General features: G+C 41.2%; 1 non-coding gene across 1 annotated transcript; it reads left to right on the top strand.

The window, feature by feature from the left end:
- The first annotated feature begins 13,590 nt into the window (after positions 1-13,590).
- Positions 13,591-13,663, top strand: Trnak-cuu (transfer RNA lysine (anticodon CUU)). The gene has a single exon. It is a non-coding gene; the product is annotated as a tRNA-Lys (tRNA).
- The last annotated feature ends 10,677 nt before the right edge of the window (positions 13,664-24,340 follow it).

Below are 24,340 nucleotides of genomic sequence, written 5' to 3'. Positions count from 1 at the left end.
TATGAGTTGCATGCCACATCTCCAGAAGAAGAATGGGCCATCGCTCCAGAAGCAAAAACTTAGTAAGCCTTTTGAGGCCCTGGAGAATATTGTTGGCCGCAGAATTTCTCATGGCTGGAAGGAAGCCAATGAACCAGTCACCCATTGGAAAGCCATAATTCTAGATCAACTGCCAACATATCCCTCTCTCTATTTGTTGAAATATGATGGGATTGATTGTGTCTATGGCTTGGAGCTTCATAGTGATGAAAGGATTTTAAACATGAAGATCCTGCCTAATAATGTGCCATTTCCTCAGGTGACAGACACTCATCTCTCAAACACCATAGTTGGCAGAGCAGTGAAACATACATTCATGGGCACAAATGGCTCTAATAATGACTGGAACGGGATGGTCCTAGAAGAGGTGCCAATCATGAAGACCTGGTTTTATATTACCTACAAGAAAGATCCGGTCTTGTACATTTACCACCTCCTGGATGACTACCTGGAAGGCAACCTCCACATCATGCCAGGCTCTAAGGAAGAGTGGAGTGGCGTGGTCCCAGATGAGGTGCAGATCATAACGACCTGTTTCTACATTGTCAACGAGAATGATCCAGTCCTGTACTTTTACCACCATCATGATGATTCCATTGAAGGCAACCTCCACATCACGCCTGAATGTCCTCCAGTAGAGGTGACTTTGGAATTAGGCAGGGATTCCTTGGAGGGCAAAAGAGTGCAGTACAACAAAAAAGATGGAACCCAAGAGATAGGTAAAATTATTTGCCAAGTTTCCAACAAACCTTCTGTGTATTTCATCAAGTTTGATAATGACTTCCATATCTATGTCTATGATTTGGTGAAGATCTGTTAAAGTGAAATTCTCAAATTTTGAGGGGCAGACTTAATTCTCTCTTTGGGAATGTGTTTTTTCAGAGATACCTCAGGTCTTCCATGAATCCTGGTATCTTTTCCAATGGATTATTCTTTCTCAAAGAATAAAAATTTGTTTACATGTTGTGTCATTTGGTCAATGATGGATTGTGTTTGGTGGATGGGGCATCACAAAATTCATGCCTCAAAACAAAGCAGGATTTATGGTCTTTTCCCCTTGGAGAGTAAAGGACTGGGGATGCGTGGTGTGGTAAAGGACAAGATGGCTGTCAAGGAAGCAGTGGAGAGGGGACAAAAAGTTGTATGATCTCGGGGCAGTATGAAGCTTGAGGGAAAACCATGTCAAATGGAAAGATGTGACCGATATCAGCGTGAGGTATTGGGACTTAAGAGGATAAAGAGTAGATTAATCAGGAAGGGACACAAATGTATACTCAAAATCAGAGAAAATTAGGTTTCATTTGATGAATGGTTTAATTCGTACTGGCTGTAAGTCAAAGGATGTTTGATCTCCACTAGAGCCTGTTGCTTAGTGAAAAGTGTCTCTGCTCAGTTGCTCTTCTCCAGTAAGTTGGACATCAAGCTACCTACTTAGTTTTGCCAGAATTCTGTCTGCCACCTACTTTGTCATGCCTGGATTCGGTATGCCTTGAACTCTCATAGGTCTTATCCATGCCATCCAACCCTTGTCAGTTCATTTAAATAATTGTCCTGCCATATCTGGAAAACAGCGTTCCCTTTCATTGATCATGTTCTGTAGTACTTGGGCTATAAAACTCATGAACACACTCACCCTGACACAGGATAAACATGTACATATGATGCCCACTAGTGTGTGATATGCACACATATGATGAATGCACCGAACTCCATAATATCAGTAAAGTAGGGAATCCATGATGCTAGGTGGTGTCTGGCAAAGACCCCACACACCCATCAAACCGCCAAATACCAATATGGTACTGATGTCTGACTCCCATCCTGTAAGGAACCTGCCATCCTGTAACTGGGCTATTTTTGGTTCCTTCATTTTCACAAACTTGGTTAAAATGTTAGAGTTGTCAAACTGGGAGTTAGGGTCCAGCATGTAGATCAGCTGTCCCAGGTCAGGTGATTTGGCTACAATTTGGGTGAGAAATTGTACCAGGGAATTCTGGTACACACTCTCCTCTTTTTCTCCCTGTTCTCATCATCACTCTTGTGGGTGGGACTGGAGCACAAAGAAGGTAAAATTGAATAAGCCTCCTCTTTAGTGGAAAACCTTGTCAATCCTTAATTTGACCTGACTCTCTGAGGGAATGCAGCACATTTTTTTCTTACTAGGTCTCCTCATTCATTGGTTCACACATTTTTCCAAGGAATGATTGAATTCATCCATTCTTCCTTGTCTCTCTCTCTTCTTTCTTCCATTTTTCCATTTCCCCCTTGATTGTAGAAATTTGAGCAGCAGGGCTGCATCCCCATGGGGCCGCCTTGTAAGGTTATGCTCCAAAATAACAACACAAAATTATTCATTTCAACACTGCCTGCCCCATTATTTTCAGCCTCTTAACCCATGTCTAATAATGTATGTTGCAGCACGAGGTGCGTTTAGAACGAAAGATTTAGCATGTCTGATCTGGTGGCTGGCTGTATTGCCATCTGCCTCAGAGTGCAGAGCTACCATTTCTGCCCATGGGAGAGGTGCATGGCATCTCTAAGCTCAATTCCTATTCCTCCCAGCATTCTCTTATGTTTATTCCACCCACCTATGTTCTAACCTTTCAGGCCAAACAGTTTCTTTATTTAATTAACCAATGACCTATACTCCATCATTACACCTATTTCTGTTTAAACAAGAACGGAATCTTTAACTTTAACATAGCAAAATTACATATAACAAAACAGTTATCAAGCAAGAATTACAGTTACAATATTTACATCTATTTTATCTTTTATCATAACAATGGAAAACTATAACTATCTATCTATTCTTCAACTCCATCAGAGACTCCAGAATAATACAGTATTACCTAAGGAAACAAAAAGTAAGCCATTTTCAAACTCTAGAAATGACAGAGACATCTCGATGCCTGGACAGTCACCCAAAGATCCTCTGTATCGTTGGTGTTTCCATCCTCAGCCTACAGGCCCATAGTTTCCAGCAGACATTTCCATGAAGCAGGAAATGTCAAAGGCAGTCACTATCTGCTTGTCTTGAAGAATGTTTTGCTGACCCTTTCCTGAATCAGGAACACGAAAAGATCATCTCACCTTTAGGCAAGTTCAGTAGTCCTCTCTCTGAGTGTTTTCTGTGTACAGTTTATGCAACAATCCAGGCAAGAGCAGTTTCTTCCCCAAATAGCTATCAAACTCCATAAGGATCCTCTTTGATGCCCATCTTCTTCCTGAAGTAGATATGTGCTGCCAAGAGTAGAGTGTCTCACTGTCATGAAAAACCCTAAGGTACTAAAACATTAAATAGCCTATTTTGTAGTCTAGAGAGATACGAATAATGCCTATCTAACTGAAATATATATATCTATGTAGCTAGAAAATCTTACTAACATGACTACAAACTTGAGTATTATTAATGATTATCCATTAATAACCTATATACATTATATTTTTAAATGAACTACACAATCACAATACCTTAATTAAGATCAAAAATGCATATACATATAACAAAATTGACCTAAAATCTCTATCAGTAAAGCAAAATCTATACTAATGCAAATATTCATATCTATATCACATCCCACTTTAAATGTAAAAGAACGTTTATAAGCCATATTTGGGAACGTGGGTGCAGTTTTTTCTCTCCAAAATGCTTCCTGCTGAATGGTGGCATCATTATTGATTTATATCAGTTGGCAGTTGAGCGAAGCAATATTTTAAAGGTATTCACAGCAACCTTTAAGTAGGGCGTGGTCCATCCTACCATATTAGGATAGAGGCATCCACAGACTATCACCCTCTGTGAAAACAAAATAGAAACTCCTTTCCAAAGCATCATGTCCTTAGATCCAAATTTCAAAGTCAAGGCATTTTCAAAATATCTATGTTGGATTATTTCAGCAGCTTTTATAAAGAAACATCTTTTAGCAGCTATTGCTACTGCCTCAAAATTCAAATGATTCAAAAAGAGCATAATAGCATACAATATCAAAATTCGCTGTGAATTTTCCATCTTTGTGCACTTCAATTTAACCTCTATTTTGTTTACTTTTCCTATTTATTTTTTGCCTTTTGAGACAGGTTCTCTGTATCTTTGACCTGGAATAACTCTGTATACCTGTCTGTCCTTGAAGTCTCAGAGATCTGCCTCTCTCTGCCTTTCAGGCATTGGGATTAAAGGTGTATGCTACTACACATTGAACTCACAAAGATCTGTTTGTCTCTGCCCTCAAGGCACTGGGATTAAAGGCCTGTGCTAACTCACCTTGAAGGTACAGAGGTCAATCTCCCTCTGCCTCCCATGTGTTGGGTTTACAGGTGTGTACTACCACACCCAACAACTCTCTTCCTTTTTTTAACTTTAAGAACTTCAAATTTTAGCCTGCACATATTTTTAACACACTGTAAATCATTTAAAAATTTTCTTTGTCTTTGAATCTCTCTTTACTCTATTTCTCTCTCTGTTTTTCTGACCACATGAGTCTTTCATTTACCAAGCAATCTCAGTAGGACTAAAGCCGTGGCTTTGCTGGCCAGATGTAGCCCATTCCTTAGCTTTCTGCCATTCCAACCTTGTGGCTGAGGTACCGAACAGAGCCGCATTCAGTGCCACAAGTCTACAGTGTTTCAAGGTCCTTGCCATCAAAGAGGCTGCAACAGACAACACTCAAGCCCTCTTTCTGTAGCTGGCTCTCCTTCCTCAAACAGTCAGAGTATACCCAGGCATGATGGCCCAGAATGCCGGCATTTTAAAACAACACAGTTTTTTTTTCCTGCTACTGCTGGAAACATACAAGCATTCAGTTGGCTTTTATCAACACCATTTAAATGTTTAGTGGCAGGACCTCTTAAGGGCTGCAGGGTTTTGCAGCTGAAGCTGAGTCAGCAAGACTCTTTTAGATGAGAGCTCTTGCTTTCTTCTAGCAAGCAGAGCAGACCGAGAAATCGCTGCTACCAAGAAAACATGCTTTACTCTTTCCCAAGCTTTCTCAGGCTTTCAGTGGATTCAGTTGTCCACAAGGCTGCAAGCCATTCTGTAGTTATTTGAGCAGCGAGGCTGTGTCCCCAGCACCAGGGCCGCATGAAGGTTATGCCTGAAATAAATACACAAAAACTCTATTCTTTTAAACACTGCTGGCCCATTAGTTTCAGCATTTTAACCCATTTCAAATAATCAGTGTAGTATAACGAGGTGCACTTACCAGGAAAAATTCAGCATGTCTGACATGGTGGCTGGCTGCATCGACATCTGCCTCAGAGAGCAGAGCTATGGCATCTGCCGGGGAGAGGGGAGCATGGCTTCTCTGAGCTCATTACCTCTTCCTCCCAGCATTCTATTTTGTTTACTCCACCTACCTATGTTCTAACCTATCAGCTGAAGCGGATTCTTTCTTTAATTAATCAATAAACTTCTTCTGTCACTTTATCCTTTCAACAGCTTGCCCATATAAATCTCCCATGTGTCTTCTGTTGTATAATCTTTCATTTGTAAAGAACTTGCACTCTCAGGGGAGGATTTTTCTGACATCTCTGTGGATGGAGATCATATGAGGAAGATCAGATGAGCAACCATGACAACTCTAATGCTGTAGAGTTAGGTGGACCAGAGATTGATGGCTGACATTCCTGTGCTATGCATCAGATGCCCCTGAACTCTGGCCCTGTTGACAGACAGGCAGACATCAAGTTGGTCACACATACTTAACTCATTCGGGTTCACAGATACTGTAAATGGAGTTTTAATTCTTCTCCTAAACTAATAAAAAAAACAAGATTAGGAGAAGAGAAGAGCCTGAAGTAAGGCCACAAAATGGGTCATTTTGCAAAGGAAAGGTTACCTGCCTCCATGTATGCTGTCTCCCTTTCTTAGTCAAAACCATCCTTCCAGTGTCTAGCTAACAGTTAACCATAGGATTGAACCCAACTGCCTTTGATTTCTGAAATAAGTGCTGTCCCCTTAAGGTCTCATAACAGCACAGGAAGGTTTGTAAGACTGTCCCAGCAACAATTTAAAGCAATTCTAGGACACCAAAGATGCAGCAAATTTGGTTAATTGGTAATATAGATCGTTCTGATGGGACAAAATAATTTAGAATTAAAAAAAAACAGATTGGTGTACTCACGATGAATTTATGTGATATGGCACACACAGGCTTCTGGTTCTGAATACTTCATGCTCGGTGGGTTTTGGAGATTGTCGTGACCCTGAACCTAGCTGGAGGCTTTGGGGCCTTGAAAGGACAAGACTTAATATTTCAGGACATCCTTGTACTTGGTGCCCACTGTTTACTGATTTCCTCACAGAGAATGAGCAGCCATCTACTCCTGCTGCCATGCCTTCCCCACATGAACAGAGAGAAGACCCTATACACACAGGTCGCTTGTATCACATGTGAAGGCATAAGTCACAAACAAACTCCCACAGCAGTTTAGAATTGTGATTAATTGAATGATTAGTTCTTGAAAGGGGAAAAACTTAGAGATCACAATCCCTGACAAAAGCCCTCTGCAGGATCAGAAAAGGAGCCTAGTAGCCGGAAGGGAAGCTCAAGCAAGAGATCAAGCTGAAGGTAGAAGTTGCTTTGTAAAAGAGAGAGAGACCACAACTCAATGGGCTGTTATCTCAGTGGCTATTCAGGAAACATCACAGAGAAAGGATCTGCTTCATGCATGAGAGTCACCGATGATTTCCCTTTAAGAAAAAAACCCATCAAAACTCCCAATAACATCATCAGCATTCAACAACATGTCTATGATTTCTTTGCCTTGCCTTTGATTGTGCAGTAAATGATGCTGATAGTTAATCTGTGCAATTAATGCAAATTTCCTTGTAACTGACTAGACAGAATTGACAGGTTATCTTAAAAACAGCAGGGAGTCACTCTACGATGGGACTGGTTCATCATCACCTGTGTGACAGTGACATAATTGAGATCTTTCCTTTGTCTATAAATCTCATTATGTTCAACATGATATGTTGTCATACAAATTTCTTAGGGTTTTGTCCCACTGGTGGTTTCCTTGGTATGCTTACATAATTTTTGCCAGATCCAATCAGTTTTGCCATGCACTCTCAGCTCCAAGTCATTGTGTTCCCCTTATGTTCCAGTGCAGGCATTTTAGACCTCTTGTAACTGTTGTAAGAGTATCTCATGTTCCACCTAAATGATTTAGGGTTTTATTTAGGCTGGGTTTTATCTTCCATCACTGAGTTCATTGACTTTCCTTGGGCGTAATTCCTGGGACACTGAGCCTAACTCCTGGGGGATTCCTCCAGTTATTTCTCCTTTCTTAGATAATTTACACTCTCACTATTACTGTGAGAGTGTTTCTGTAGCAAATATTCTTCTCAAGATGAGAAGAAACTTCAATGTTACAATCGATTTGTTATTGTGATTTAAATACACACACACAAACACACACAAGTTAATGCACATACACTGATGATATCTCAATTTATGGGGCCATTCTGGGGAGTCAAGATCGATATCTCTCGAGTGGTTCTCAGAAGGCCATAGGGTGACCCTCTCTAGGTACTTAAGCAGGGAGGAGAAATTGACCGCACTGTGACATGTCCCTAGGAACTATGTGTGCCTTGTCCCATAGTCAGACTGATGACTGACTATCTAGAAAACCACCATGAAACTTTTGTTTGGCAAATGATGGAGATCAAGTCAGGGTCAAAATCAGAAAACTAGATGGAGCTTCCAAGCTCCAGTGGAAGAGCAGATGGATGGAGAAAAAGAGCAAGGATGTCAGGAATATAAGGGCTTGGTTCACACTATGAGACACTGTGCCTGAACTAAGGGGATTTCAACTAATCCAGTGACCTGGGAATGAAGGAACATGGGATCAAACTGGAAGCTCTGAATGTGGCTGACAATTGGTGCAGATGGAGAAGCCAAAGATAATGGCACTTGCAATTGTCTGCATATCATACACTGGCTTTTTGTGATCATATTTTTTGTGGATGCATACCTTGCTAAATCTGGATGGATGAAGGGTGGGCTTGGACTTCCCACAGCTCAAAGTACCCTGCCCTCTATTTGGACTGGTGTTTGAGTGGAGAGGTTTATTTGCGGAGCAAGAAGAATGTGGGAGGAGGAAGAAAAGTGGAAAGTTTTATAGTTATTATTATGAAGTAATGGAAAAATCAATAGAAAATAACCAATGAGGACATTGGAGATAGGAAAAAAAAAACCATTCATGTGAGTTGTTGACTCAGACCAAAAATTATTTTACAGAAGAAAAAAAAAACACATAAAGGGGTTGAGTTACTTGGAAAATATGACTCAAGTAATTGGGAAGAAGATTGGGGTTTTTATTTTGGGTCTTCCTGGGGCTGTATGAGCAGCATTTTAGGACCTGTATGCTGGATATTTCTGGGGGTTAGTAGGGAAGAAACCTGGCTAGGAGGAGTTTTATGACATAAGTAGAGCCTTGATGATGTCACAAAGTTTTGGTTGGGGGTGTCAACTCTGTTCCACATGAAGCACTAGTGTTCTTGAAGGTAGGCTTACTATCTTCACGATGGCTGAGGAGGTCAGTTCAGCTCTTGGGCTCCACAACTGTTCAACCGAATTTCCAGAAGTTGGAATCTAGAGAGCCAAGATATTTTCTTTTGGTAAATATGTTTAGGAAGCAACTAGGACCTCTGTAGTCAAAGAAAGGTTTCTTTCAAATATGCTCTGGGTCCAAAATTTATGTCGTTAACAGCTCCTATATTTGATAGCTTGGGGATGGTTAATGTCAGGTATTCTCCCCACTCTTTCTTTGCTAAAATTGTCCAATTCCTCAGTCCACTTAAATGGCAAAGATCCTCTTTGTCCATATGTGTTTTAAAAGATAATTATTTCTAATAGATGCTGTTGCACAGATTAATGTTTCTTTCTTTTCTTTTTTTTTTTTTGATTTCCATTATGTATTTTTTTTTCAGTGTTACAAGAACAATAGGGGAAGAATTATAGTGGTATATCATTTATTTTTTTTATTTAATTTATTTATTTATTAAGGATTTCTGCCTCCTTCCCGCAACCGCCTCCCATTACCCTCCCCCTCCCCCGATCAAGTCACCCTCCCTCATCTGCTCGAAGAGCAATCAGGGTTCCCTGACCTGTGGGAAGCCCAAGGACCGCCCACCTCTATCCAGGTCTCCTAAGGTGAGCATCCATACTGCCTAGGCTCCCCCAAAGCCAGTACGTGCAGTAGGATCAAAAACCCTCTGCGATTGTTCTTGAGTTCTCAGTATTCCTCATTGTCCTCTATGTTCAGCCAGTCCGGATTTATCCCCTGCTTCTTCAGACCCAGGCCAGCTGGCCTTGGTGAGTTCCTGATATAACATCCCCATTGTCTCAGTGTGTGGGTGCACCCCTCGTGTCCTGAGTTCCTTGCTCGTGCTCCGTCTCCTTCTGCTCCTGTTTTGGACCTTGAGATTTTTGTCCCGTGCTCCTTTGTCTCTGTCTCCTTTCATAGCCTGATGAAGGTTAATATTCATGAGGATGCCTATGTGTTTGTCTTTGGGTTCACCTTCTTACTTAGCTTCTCTAGGAACATGCATTATAAGCCCAATGTCCTTTATTTATGGCTAGAAACCAAATATGAGTGAGTACATCCCATGTTTCTCTTTTTGGGTCTGGCTTACCTCACTCAGGATAGTGTTTTCTATTTCCATCCATTTGTATGCAAAATTCAAGAAGTCCTTGTTTTTTACTGCTGAGTAATACTCTAATATGTACATATTCCATACTTTCTTCATCCATTCTTCCGTTGAAGGGCATCTAGGTTGTTTCCAGGTTCTGGCTATTACAAACAATGCTGCCATGAACATAGTTGAGCATATACTTTTGTCTCCTTCTATGAAGCTACAGTTACTTTGATACCAAAACCACACAAAGACTCAACCAGGAAGGAGAATTACAGGCCAATCACACTCATGAACATCGACGCAAAAATCCTCAACAAAATACTGGCAAAACGAATCCAAGAACACATTAGAAAAATTATCCATTATGATCAAGTAGGCTTCATCCCAGAGATGCAGGGCTGGTTCAACATATGAAAATCTATCAATGTAATCCACCATATAAATAAACTGAAAGAAAAAAATCATATGATCATTTCATTAGATGCTGAAAAAGCATTCGACAAAGTTCAACACCCCTTCATGATAAAGGTCTTGGAGAGAATAGGGATGCAAGGATCCTACTTAAATATAATAAAAGCTATTTACAGCAAGCCAACAGCTAACATTAAATTGAATGGAGAAAAACTCAAAGCCATCCCACTAAAATCAGGAACACGACAAGGATGTCCACTCTCTCCATACCTCTTCAATATAGTGCTTGAAGTTCTAGCAATAGCAAAAACACAACATAAGGAGATCAAGGGTATTTGTATTGGAAAGGAAGAAGTTAAGCTTTCGTTATTTGCAGAAATGTTTCTTTCTTTTGGCAGTTTGACTCACAGTACTCACTTCTCTAATGAAGATACAGAATATCTTTATGTAATCAACCTGGATCTGGATCAGGAGACACAATAGAGAGAGCCAGTGGACTGGAGTGCCATGACCTTGGGCAGGTGGTTATAGATCAGCCAACTAACCAGTAGCTTGAGTGGTAAGGAGAGGAGTGGCTGTTCTTTGAATTCTTTGCCATCTGTTCAGATATTTCTTTCTCACTTTAGGTATAGGCATAGCTTCCTCTCTCATTGATATAGTAAGTCAGGAAGTAGGTTTCTCAGTAGAGGTCAATTGCATTTTGCAGCAGGAATATGTCTCTGATACACATATACTGAGCTGTAGACAAGAGTTTGATACTTTTCCTATTAATTTCTTAAGAACATATTACATTTAGGTATCCAAATCTATTCAGCCCTGCCTTTTTCACCTGCTCCAAAGTTATTCCTAAAAAGAGCCTTGACCTCACATCCTCACCTTCTTATCCTTGCAGGCACTTATGGTGGAGGAAACCACTTTGTGTCTGATTTAAACTGAAGAGTTCTTCCTATGCAGATATTGGCAGCTATAAAGCCCAAGCACAGAAACAGAGCCAAGAGACAGTGGAACAGGAGTGCTGTGGCCTATCTCAGAAAGTCTCCCGCCATGATGAAGATGCCTCTTAGTATGAGTTGCATGCCACATCTCCAGAAGAAGAATGGGCCATCGCTCCAGAAGCAAAAACTTAGTAAGTCTTTTGAGGCCTTAGAGTTGAAAAACTTAGAGATCACAATCCCTTACTGTAGTAATATGGACGGTGGCAGGGTTGCGTCCCCAAATCCCCAGCCGCCTGGCTCGGCTAGCTTATGCCCCAAATAATTACACGGACACTGTATTCTTTTAAACACTGCTCTGGCCCATTTCTAATCATCTGTGTAGCGCCCCTAGGTGTGCATACCGGGAAGATTCTAGCCTATGTCCATCCTGGGTTGGAGCTTCATAGCGTGCGTCTTCCCTGGAGTAGGTAGCATGGCGTCTCTCCTGTGTCTGCTCCGGAGAGCAGAGCTGCGGAGTCTGACCTCACTTCCTCTTCCTCCTGGCATTCTGTTCTGTCTACTCCTCCCACCTATCTTCTAACCAATGAATGGGCCAAGGCAGTTCCTTTATTGCTTAGCCAATGAAATCAACAGATTGATATATGACACTCCCACATCACTTCCACTTTTTCTGTTTAAACAAAAAAACGAAGGCTTTAAACTTAACATAGCAAAATTACATATAACAAAACAGTTATCAAGTAAAAATTACATCAGAAACATTCATACATATAACAAAATTAACCGTAAATCTCTATCAATAAAGCAAAATCTATACTAATGCAAATTATTCATGTCTATATCATATCCCCCTTTAAATGTAAAAGAACATTTATAAACTATATTTGGGAACATGGGCGCAGTTTTTTCTCTCCAAACTGCTTCCTGCTGAATGGGGGCTCTGTTAATCAGATCATTTAGGGTGTAACCTGTGTGCCAGGTTTATCTCAGTTGGCAGTTGAGTGACGTAATTTTTTGAGGGCGTTCACAGGAACATTTCAGGAGGTCGTGGTCTATCATACCAAATCGGGATAGAAGAAATCCAAAGGGTCTGGTCCTCTGTGAAAACAAAAGAAGACTCTCTCCAAAGCATCATATCCTTAGACCCAAATTCTGATATCATACCCTCATGATATCCGTTCTGGTTCCACTGGGCAGCCCATATAATGAAATGTCTCTCTGTACTTAGCTCCTACACAGTCAAAAATTTTAAAGAAAACATAATAATACAAAGAATCCAGACTCTCTGTGAATTTTTCATCTTTACGCGGCTTATTTTTACTCTATCACTTTACTTTATTCTGTCTCTTTAAAGACTTTACCTTTTTTTTTTAAAAACATTAACTTTATTCTCTATATTCTTTTTCTTCTCTCTCCCAAGCCTACGTACATTCATCCAACAGTGTGACTCGTTTAGTGGTCTGAATCTGTCCTATTGTGAATCTGCAATTTTTTACTATCCAGGAGCACTTTTGATTTGCGCCTTTAAATCACTAGGCGCTTAAGAATCTAAGCTGTGACATTCCTACGTTAACTTTTTGCTTTTTGAGCGCACATCTGTAGACCAGGCTGTCTTTCAACTCTCAGAGATCCGCCTGTCTCTGCCTCCCAGGCATTGGGATTAAAGGTGTTTGCTACTACACCTTGAACTCACAGAGATCTGTTTGTCTCTGCCTTCTAGGCACTGGGATTAAAGGCGTGTGCTACCACACCTTGAAGTCACAGAGGTCTATCTCCCTCTGCCTCCCAAGTGTTGGGATTAAAGGTGTGTACACACAACAACTCTCTTCCTTTTTTTTTTGTTTTTTGCTTTAAGAACTTCAACTTTCAGCTTGCATATATTTTAACACACTTTAAACCATTCAGAAATTTTCTCTGTCTTTGAATCTCTCTTTAACTGTATATCTCTCTTTTTCTGACCACGTGAGTCTTTAATTTGCCAAGCAATCTCAGTAGGACTAAAGGCATGGCTTTGCCAGCTAGATCCAGTCCATTCCTTAGCTTTCCAGCCTCATGGCGGATATACAGGCTGCAGCCATGTTTATAGCCACACCTCTATGGCGGTTCAAGGTCCCTGCCAGCCAGCAAGCTACAACAGACAACACTCAAATCCTCTCTCGGTAGCTGGCCCTCCTGCCTCAAACAGTCAGAGTTTGCCCTGGCAGGATGGCCCAGAAAGCCGGCATTTTTAAACAGCGCAGCTTTTTTCCTGCTACGGTTAAAAACCGAAAAACATGCGTTCAGCTTTTTGTCAACACTGTTTAAGTGTTTCGTGGCAGGACCTCTTAATGAGCTGCAGGCTTTGCAGCTGAAGCTGAGTCAGGAAGCCTCTCTTAGATGAGGCGCTTGCTTGCCTCTAGCAAGTAGAGCAGACCCAAGAAATTGCCGTAAGAAACATGCTTTACTCTATTCTTTTCTAAGCTTTCTCAGGCTTTCTGTGGACTCAGTTAGCCACACGTCTGGGCGTCATTTGTAGTAATATGGACGGCGGCAGGGTTGCGTCCCCAAATCCCCAGCCGCCTGGCCCGGCTAGCTCAGTCGGTAGAGCATGGGACTCTTAATCCCAGGGTCGTGGGTTCGAGCCCCACGTTGGGCGCCATTTGTAGTAATATGGACGGCGGCAGGGTTGCGTCCCCAAATGCCCAGCCGCCTGGCTCGGCTAGCTTATGCCCCAAATAATTACACGGACACTGTATTCTTTTAAACACTGCTCTGGCCCATTTCTAATCATCTGTGTAGTGCCCCTAGGTGCGCATACCGGGAAGATTCTAGCCTAAGTCCATCCTGGGTTGGAGCTTCATAGCGTGCGTCTTCCCTGGAGCAGGTAGCATGGCGTCTCTCCTGCGTCTGCTCCGGAGAGCAGAGCTGCGGAGTCTGACCTCACTTCCTCTTCCTCCTGGCATTCTGTTCTGTCTACTCCTCCCACCTATCTTCTAACCAATGAAATGGGCCAAGGCAGTACCTTTATTGCTTAGCCAATGAAATCAACAGATTGATATATGACACTCCCACATCACCTTACAAAAGCCCTCTGCAGGATCAGAAAAGGAGCCTAGTAGCCGGAAGGGAAGCTCAAGCAAGAGATCAAGCTGAAGGTAGAAGTTGCTTTTTAAAAGAGAGAGAGACCACAACTCAATGGGCTGGTATCTCAGTGGCTATTCAGGAAACATCACAGAGAAAGGATCTGCTTCATGCATGAGAATCACCGATGATTTCCCTTTAAGAAAAATACCCATCAAAACTCCCAATAACATCATCAGCATTCAACAACATGTCTATGATTTCTTTGCCTTGCCTTTGATTGTGCAGTAAATGATGCTGATAGTTAATCTGTGCAATTAATGCAAATTTCCTTGTAACCGACTAGACAGAATTGACAGGTTATCTTAAACACAGCAGGGAGTCACTCTACGATGGAACTGGTTCATCATCACCTGTGTGACAGTGACATAATTAAGATGTTTCCTTTGTCTATAAATCTCATTATGTTCAACATGATATGTTGTCATACAGATTTCTTAGGGTTTTGTCCCACTGGTGGTTTCCTTGGTATGCTTACATAATTTTTGCCAGATCCAATCAGTTTTGCCATGCACTCTCAGCTCCACGTCATTGTGTTCCCCTTATGTTCCAGTCCAGGCATTTTAGACCTCTTGTAACTGTTGAAAGAGTATCTCATGTTCCACCTAAATGATTTAGGGTTTTATTTAGGCTGGGTTTTATCTTCCATCACTGAGTTCATTGACTTTCCTTGGGCGTAATTCCTGGGACACTGAGCCTAACTCCTGGGGGATTCCTCCAGTTATTTCTCCTTTCTTAGATAGTTTACACTCTCACTATTACTGTGAGAGTGTTTCTGTAGCAAATATTCTTCTCAAGATGAGAAGAAACTTCAATATTACAATCCATTTGTTATTGTGATTTAAATACACACACACAAACACACACAAGTTAATGCACATACACTGATGATATCTCAATTTATGGGGCCATTCTGGGGATGTCAAGATCGATATCTCTCGAGTGGTTCTCAGAAGGCCATAGGGTGACCCTCTCTAGGTACTTAAGCAGGGAGGAGAGGTTGACCGCACTGTGACATGTCCCTAGGAACTATGTGTGCCTTGTCCCATAGTCAGACTGATGATTGACTATCTTGAAAACCACCATGGAACTTTTGTTTGGCAAATGATGGAGATCAAGTCAGGGTCAAAATCAGAAAACTAGATGGAGCTTCCAAGCTCCAGTGGAAGAGCAGATGGATGGAGAAAAAGAGCAAGGATGTCAGGAATATAAGGGCTTGGTCCACACTATGAGACACTGTGCCTGAACTAAGGGGATTTCAACTAATCCAGTGACCTGGGAATGAAAGAACATGGGATCAAACTGGAAGCTGTGAATGTGGCTGACAATTGGGGCAGACGGAGAAGCCAAAGATAATGGCACTTGCAATTGTCTGCATATCATACACTGGCTTTTTGTGATCATATATTTTGTGGATGCATACCTTGCTAAATCTGGATGGATGAAGGGTGGGCTTGGACTTCCCACAGCTCAAAGTACCCTGCCATCTATTTGGGCTGGTGTTTGAGTGGAGAGGTTTATTTGCGGAGCAAGAAGAATGTGGGAGGAGGAAGAAAAGTGGAAATTTTGATAATTATTATTATGAAGTAATGGAAAAATCAATAGAAAATAACCAATGAGGACATTGGAGCTAGGAAAAAAAATCATGTGAGTTGTTGATTCAGACCAAAAATTATTTTACAGAAAAAAAAAAAAAACACATAAAGGGGTTGAGTTACGTGGAAAATATGACTCAAGTAATTGGGAAGAAGATTGGGGTTTTTATTTTGGGTCTTCCTGGGGCTGTATGAGCAGCATTTTAGGACCTGTATGCTGCATATCTGGGGGATAGTAGGGAAGAAACCTGGCTAGGAGGAGTTTTATGACATAAGTAGAGCCTTGATGATGTCACAAAGCTTTGGTTGGGGGTGGCAACTCTGTTCCACATGAAGCACTACTCTTCTGTGAAGGTGGGCTTACTATCTTCACGCTGGCTGAGGAGGTCAGTTCAGCTCTTAGGCTCCACAACTGTTCAACCGAATTTCCAGAAGTTGGAATCTAGAGAGCCAAGTTATTTTCTTTTGTTAAATATGTTTAGGAAGCAACTAGGACCTCTGTAGTCAAAGAAAGGTTTCTTTCAAATCTGCTCTGGGTCCAAAATTTATGTCGTTAACAGCTCCTATATTTGATAGCTGGAGGACGGTTAATGTCAGGTATTCTCCCCACTCTATCTTTGCTAAAAATGTCCAATTCCTCAGTCCACTTAAATGGCAAAGATCCTCTTTGTCCATATGTGTTTTAAAAGATAATTATTTCTAATAGGTGCTGTTGCACAGATTAAGGTTTCTTTCTTTTGGCAGTTTGACTCACAGTATTCACTTCTCTAATGAAGATACAGAATATCTTTATGTAATCAACCTGGATCTAGGTCAGCAGACACAATAGAGAGAGCCAGTGGACTGGAGTGCCATGACCTTGGGCAGGTGGTTATAGATCAGCCAACTAACCAGTAGCTTGAGTGGTAAGGTGAGGAGTGGCTGTTCTTTGAATTCTTTGCCATCTGTTCAGATATTTCTTTCTCACTTTAGGTATAGGCATAGCTTCCTCTCTCATTGATATAGTAAGTCAGGAAGTAGGTTTCTCAGTAGAGGTCAATTGCATTTTGTAGCAGGAATATGTCTCTGATACACATATACTGAGCTGTAGACAAGAGTTTGATAATTTTCCTATTAATTTCTTAAGAACATATTCCATTTAGGTATCCAAATCTATTCAGCCCTGCCTTTTTCACCTGCTCCAAAGTTATTCCTAAAAAGAGCCTTGACCTCACATCCTCACCTTCTTATCCTTGCAGGCACTTATGGTGGACGAAACCACTTTGTGTCTGATTTAAACTGAAGAGTTCTTCCTATGCAGAGATTGGCAGCTATGAAGCCCAAGCACAGAAACAGAGCCAAGAGACAGAGGAACAGGAGTGCTGTGGCCTATCTCAGAAAGTCTCCCGCCATGATGAAGATGCCTCTTAGTATGAGTTGCATGCCACATCTCCAGAAGAAGAATGGGCCATCGCTCCAGAAGCAAAAACGTAGTAAGCCTTTTGAGGCCCTGGAGAATATTGTTGGCCGCAGAATTTCTCATGGCTGGAAGGAAGCCAATGAACCAGTCACCCATTGGAAAGCCATCATTCTAGATCAACTGCCAACATATCCCTCTCTCTATTTGTTGAAATATGATGGGATTGATTGTGTCTATGGCTTGGAGCTTCATAGTGATGAAAGGATTTTAAACCTGAAGATCCTGCCTAATAATGTGCCATTTCCTCAGGTGACAGACACTCATCTCTCAAACACCATAGTTGGCAGAGCAGTGAAACATACATTCATGGGCACAAATGGCTCTAAGAATGACTGGAACGGGATGGTCCTAGAAGAGGTGCCAATCATGAAGACCTGGTTTTATATTACCTACAAGAAAGATCCCGTCTTGTACATTTACCACCTCCTGGATGACTACCTGTAAGGCAACCTCCACATCATGCCAGGCTCTAAGGAAGAGTGGAGTGGCGTGTTCCCAGATGATGTGCAGACCATACCGACCTGTTTCTACATTGTCAACGAGAATGATCCGGACCTGTACCTTTACCACCATCATGATGATTCCATTGAAGGCAACCTCCACATCACGCCTGAATGTCCTCCAGTAGAGGTGACTGTGGATTAGACAGGGACTCCTTGTAGGGCAAAAGAGTGCAGTACAACAAAAAAGTTGGAACCCAAGAGATAGGTAAAATTATTTGCCAAGTTCCCAACAAACCTTCTGTGTATTTCATCAAGTTTTATAATGACTTCCATATCTATGTCTATGATTTGGTGAAGATCTGTTAAAGTGAAATTCTCAAATTTTGAGGGGCAGACTTAATTCTCTCTGTGTTAATGTGTTTTTTCAGAGATATCTCAGGTCTTCTATGAATGCTGGTATCTTTTCCAATGGATTATTCTTTCTCAAAGAATAAAAATTTGTTAACATGTTGTGTTATTTGGTCAATGATGGATTGTGTTTGGTGGATGGGGCATCACAGAAATACATGCCTCAAAACAAAGCAGGATTTATGGTCTTTTCCCCTTGGAGAGTAAAGGACTGGGGATGCGTGGTGTGGTAAAGGACAAGATGGCTGTCAAGGAAGCAGTGGAGAGGGGACAAAAAGTTGTATGATCTCGGGGCGGTATGAAGCTTGAGGGAAAACCATGTCAAATGGAAAGATGTCACCGATATCAGCGTGAGGTATTGGGACTTAAGAGGATAAAGAGTAGATTAATCAGGAAGGGACACAAATGTATACTCAAAATCAGAGAAATTTAGGTTTCATTTGATGAATGGTTTAATTCGTACTGGCTGTAAGTCAAAGGATGTTTGATCTCCACAAGAGCATGTTGCTTAGTGAAAAGTGTCTCTGCTCAGTTGCTCTTCTCCAGCAAGTTACATCAAGCTACCTACTTAGTTTTGCCAGAATTCTGTCTGCCACCTACTTTGTCATGCCTGGATTCGGTATGCCTTGAACTCTCATAGGTCTTATCCATGCCATCCAACCCTTGTCAGTTCATTTAAATAATTGCCCTGCCATATCTGGAAAACAGTGTTCCCTTTCATTGATCATGTTCTGTAGTACTTGGGCTATAAAACTCATGAACACACTCACCCACACACAGGATAAACATGTACATATGATGCCCATTAGTGTGTGACATGCACACATATGGTGAATGCACCGAACTCCATAATATCAGTAAAGTAGGGAATCCATGATGCTAGGTGGAGTCTGGCAAAGACCCCACACACCCATCAAACCGCCAAATACCAGTATGGTACTGATGTCTGACTCCCATCCTGTAAGGAACCTGCCATCCTGTAACTGGGCTATTTTTGGTTTCTTCATTTTCACAAACTTGGTTAAAATGTTAGAGTTGTCAAACTGGGAGTTAGGGTCCAGCATGTAGATCAGCTGTCCCAGGTCAGGTGATTTGGCTACAATTTGGGTGAGATATTGTACAGGGAATTCTGGTACACCCTCTCCTCTTCTTCTCCCTGTCCTCATCATCACTCTTGTGGGTGGGCCTGGAGCACAAAGAAGGTAAAATGGAATAAGCCTCCTCCTTAGTGGAAAACCTTGTCAATCCTTAATTTGACCTGACTCTCTGAGGGAATGCAGCACATTTTTTCCTACTAGGTCTCCTCATTCATTGGTTCACTCATTTTCCAAGGAATGATTGAATTCATCCATTCTTCCCTGTCTCTCTCTCTTCTTTCTTCCCTTCTTCCATGTCCCCCTTGATTGTAGAAATTTGAGAAGCAGGGCTGCATCCCCATGGGGCCGCCTTGTAAGGTTATGCTCCGAAATAACAACACAAAACTATTCATTTCAACACTGCCTGCCCCATTATTTTCACCCTCTTAACCCATGTCTAATAATGTATATTGCAGCACGAGGTGCGCTTAGAAGGAAAGATTTAGCATGTCTGACCTGGTGACTGGCTGTATCACCATCTGCCTCAGAGTGCAGAGCTACAATTTCTGCCCATGGGAGAGGTGCATGGCATCCCTAAGCTCAATTCCTATTCCTCCCAGCATTCTCTTATGTTTGTTCCAGCCACCTATGTTCTAACCTTTCAGGCCAAACAGTTTCTTTATTTAATTAACCAATGACCTATACTCCATTATTACTCCTATTTCTGTTTAAACAAGAACGGAATCTTTAACTTTAACATAGCAAAATTACATATAACAAAACAGTTATCAAGCAAGAATTACAGTTACAATATTTATATATATTTTATCTTTTATCATAACAATGGAAAACTATAACTATCTATCTCTTCTTCAACTCCATCAGAGACTCCAGAATAATACAGTATTACCTAAGCAAACAAAAAGTAAGCCATTTTCAAACTCTAGAAATGACAGAGACATCTCGCTGCCTGGACAGTCACCCAAAGTTCCTCTGTACCGTTGGTGTTTCCATCCTCAGCCTACAGGCCCATAGTTTCCAGCAGACATTTCCATGAAGCAGGAAATTTCAAAGGCAGTCACTATCTGCTTGTCTGGAAGAATGTTTTGCTGACCCTTTCCTGAATCAGGAACACGAAAAGATCATCTCACCTTTAGGCAAGTTCAGTAGTCCTCTCTCTGAGTGTTTTCTGTGTACAGTTTATGCATCAATCCAGGCAAGAGCAGTTTCTTCCCCAAATGGCTATCAAACTCCATAAGGATCCTCTTTGATGCCCATCTTCTTCCTGAAGTAGATATGTGCTGCCAAGAGTAGAGTGTCTCACTGTCATGAAAAACCCTAAGGTAATAAAACATTAAATAGCCTTTTTTGTAGTCTAGAGAGATATGAATAATGCCTATCTGACTGAAATATATATATCTATGTAGCTAGAAAATCTAACTAACATGACTACAAACTTGACTATTATTAATGATTATCCATTAATAACCTATATACATTATATTTTTAAATGAACTACACAATCACAGTACCTTAATTAGATCAAAAATGCATATACATATAACAAAATTGACCTAAAATCTCTATCAGTAAAGCAAAATCTATACTAATGCAAATATTCATATCTATATCACATCCGTCTTTAAATGTAAAAGAACGTTTATAAGCCATATTTGGGAACGTGGGTGCAGTTTTTTCTCTCCAAAATGCTTCTTCTGAATGGTGGCATCATTATTGATTTATCTCAGTTGGCAGTTGAGCGAAGCAATTTTTTAAAGGTGTTCACAGCAACCTTTAAGTATGGCGTGGTCCATCCTACCATATTAGGATAGAGGCATCCACAGACTATCACCCTCCGTGAAAACAAAATAGGAACTCCTTTCCAAAGCATCATGTCCTTAGATCCAAATTTCAAAGTCAAGGCATTTTCAAAATATCTATGTTGGATTATTTCAGCAGCTTTTATAAAGAAACATCTTTTAGCAGCTATTGCTACTGCCTCAAAATTCAAATGATTCAAAAAGAGCATAATAGCATACAATATCAAAATTCGCTGTGAATTTTCCATCTTTGTGCGCTTCAATTTAACCACTAATTTGTTTATTTTTCCTTTTTATTTTTTGCCTTTTGAGACAGGTTCTCTGTATCTTTGACCTGGAATAACTCTGTATACCTGTCTGTCCTTGAAGTCTCAGAGATCTGCATCTCTCTGCCTTTCAAGCATTGGGATTAAAGGTGTATGCTACTACACATTGAACTCACAAAGATCTGTTTGTCTCTGCCTTCAAGGCACTGGGATTAAAGGTGTGTGCTACCTCACCTTGAAGGTACAGAGGTCAATCTCCCTCTGCCTCCCATGTGTTGGGTTTACAGGTGTGTACTACCACACCCAACAACTCTCTTCCTTTTTTTAACTTTAAGAACTTCAAATTTTAGCCTGCACATATTTTTAACACACTGTAAATCATTTAAAAATTTTCTTTGTCTTTGAATCTCTCTTTACTCTATTTCTCTCTCTGTTTTTCTGACCACATGAGTCTTTCATTTACCAAGCAATCTCAGTAGGACTAAAGCCGTGGCTTTTCTGGCCAGATGTAGCCCATTCCTTAGCTTTCTGCCATTCCAACCTTGTGGCTGAGGTACCGAACAGAGCCGCATTCAGTGCCACAAGTCTACAGTGTTTCAAGGTCCTTGCCATCAAAGAGGCTGCAACAGACAACACTCAAGCCCTCTTTCTGTAGCTGGCCCTCCTTCCTCAAACAGTCAGAGTTTGCCCAGGCAGGATGGCCCAGAAAGCCGGCATTTTAAAACAACACAGTTTTTTTTCCTGCTACTGCTGAAAACATACAAGCATTCAGTTGGCTTTTATCAACACCATTTAAATGTTTTGTGGCAGGACCTCTTAAAGGCTGCAAGGTTTTGCAGCTGAAGCTGAGTCAGCAAGCCTCTTTTAGATGAGAGCCCTTGCTTTCTTCTAGCAAGCAGAGCAGACCAAGAAATCGCTGCTACCAAGAAAACATGCTTTACTCTTTCCCAAGCTTTCTCAGGCTTTCAGTGGATTCAGTTGTCCTCAAGGCTACAAGCCATTCTGTAGTTATTTGAGCAGTGAGGCTGTGTCCCCAGCACCATGGCCGCATGAAGGTTATGCCTGAAATAAATACACAAAAACTGTATTCTTTTAAACACTGCTGGCCCATTAGATTCAGCATTTAACCCATTTCTAATAATCAGTGTAGTATAACGAGGTGCACTTACCAGGAAAAATTCAGCATGTCTGACATGGTGGCTGGCTGCATCAACATATTCCTCAGAGAGCAGAGCTATGGCATCTGCCGGGGAGAGGGGAGCATGGTTTCTCTGAGCTCACTACCTCTTCCTCCCGGCATTCTATTTTGTTTACTCCACCTACCTATGTTCTAACCTATCAGCTGAAGCGGATTCTTTCTTTAATTAATCAATAAACTTCTTCTGTCACTTTATCCTTTCAACAGCTTGCCCATATAAATCTCCCATGTGTCTTCTGTTGTATAATCTTTCATTTGTAAAGAACTTGCACTCTCAGGGGAGGATTTTTCTGACATCTCTGTGGATGGAGATCATATGAGGAAGGTCAGATGAGCAACCATGACAACTCTAATGCTGTAGAGTTAGGTGGACCAGAGATTGATGGCTGACATTCCTGTGCTATGCATCAGATGCCCCTGAACTCTGGCCCTGTTGACAGACAGGCAGACATCAAGTTGGTCACACATACTTAACTCATTCAGGTTCACAGATACTGTAAATGGAGTTTTAATTCTTCTCCTAAACTAATAAAAAAACCAAGATTAGGAGAAGAGAAGAGCCTGAAGTAAGGCCTCAAAATGGGTCATTTTGCAAAGGAAAGGTTACCTGCCTCCATGTATGCTGTCTCCCTTTCTTAGTCAAATCCATCCTTCCAGTGTCTAGCTAACAGCTAACCATAGGATTGAACCCAACTGCCTTTGATTTCTGAAATAAGTGCTGTCCCCTTAAGGTCTCATAACAGCACAGGAAGGTTTGTAAGACTGTCCCAGCAACAATTTAAAGCAATTCTAGGACACCAAAGATGCAGCAAATTTGGTTAATTGGTAATATAGATCATTCTAATGGGACAAAATAATTTAGAATTAAAAAAAACAGATTGGTGTACTAACGATGAATTTATGTGATATGGCACACACAGGCTTCTGGCACTGAATACTTCATGCTCAGTGGGTTTTGGAGATTGTCGTGACCCTGAACCTAGCTGGAGGCTTTGGGGCCTTGAAAGGACAAGACTTAATATTTCAGGACATCCTTGTACTTGGTGCCCACTGTTTACTGATTTCCTTACAGAGAATGAGCAGCCATCTACTCCTGCTGCCATGCCTTCCCCACATGAACAGAGAGAAGACCCTATACACACAGGTCGCTTGTATCACATGTGAAGGCATAAGTCACAAACAAACTCCCACAGCAGTTTAGAATTGTGATTAATAGAATGATTAGTTCTTGAAAGGGGAAAAACTTAGAGATCACAATCCCTTACAAAAGCCCTCTGCAGGATCAGAAAAGGAGCCTAGTAGCCGGAAGGGAAGCTCAAGCAAGATATCAAGCTGAAGGTAGAAGTTGCTTTTTAAAAGAGAGAGAGACCACAACTCAATGGGCTGGTATCTCAGTGGCTATTCAGGAAACATCACAGAGAAAGGATCTGCTTCATGCATGAGAGTCACCGATGAGAGTCACCCTTTAAGAAAAAAACCCATCAAAACTCCCAATAACATCATCAGCATTCAACAACATGTCTATGATTTCTTTGCCTTGCCTTTGATTGTGCAGTAAATGATGCTGATAGTTAATCTGTGCAATTAATGCAAATTTCCTTGTAACTGACTAGACAGAATTGACAGGTTATCTTAAACACAGCAGGGAGTCACTCTACGATGGAACTGGTTCATCATCACCTGTGTGACAGTGACATAATTAAGATCTTTCCTTTGTCTATAAATCTCATTATGTTCAACATGATATGTTGTCATACAGATTTCTTAGGGTTTTGTCCCACTGGTGGTTTCCTTGGTATGCTTACATAATTTTTGCAAGATCCAATCAGTTTTGCCGTGCACTCTCAGCTCCACATCATTGTGTTCCCCTTATGTTCCAGTCCAGGCATTTTAGACCTCTGGTAACTGTTGTAAGAGTATCTCATGT

The sequence above is a fragment of the Microtus pennsylvanicus genome, assembly GCF_037038515.1.
Source record: "Microtus pennsylvanicus isolate mMicPen1 chromosome Y unlocalized genomic scaffold, mMicPen1.hap1 SUPER_Y_unloc_3, whole genome shotgun sequence".
NCBI classification, from domain to species: domain Eukaryota; kingdom Metazoa; phylum Chordata; class Mammalia; order Rodentia; family Cricetidae; genus Microtus; species Microtus pennsylvanicus.
Note: the sequence above shows the minus strand (reverse complement) of the source record. Positions and strands in the feature narration are given on the sequence as shown.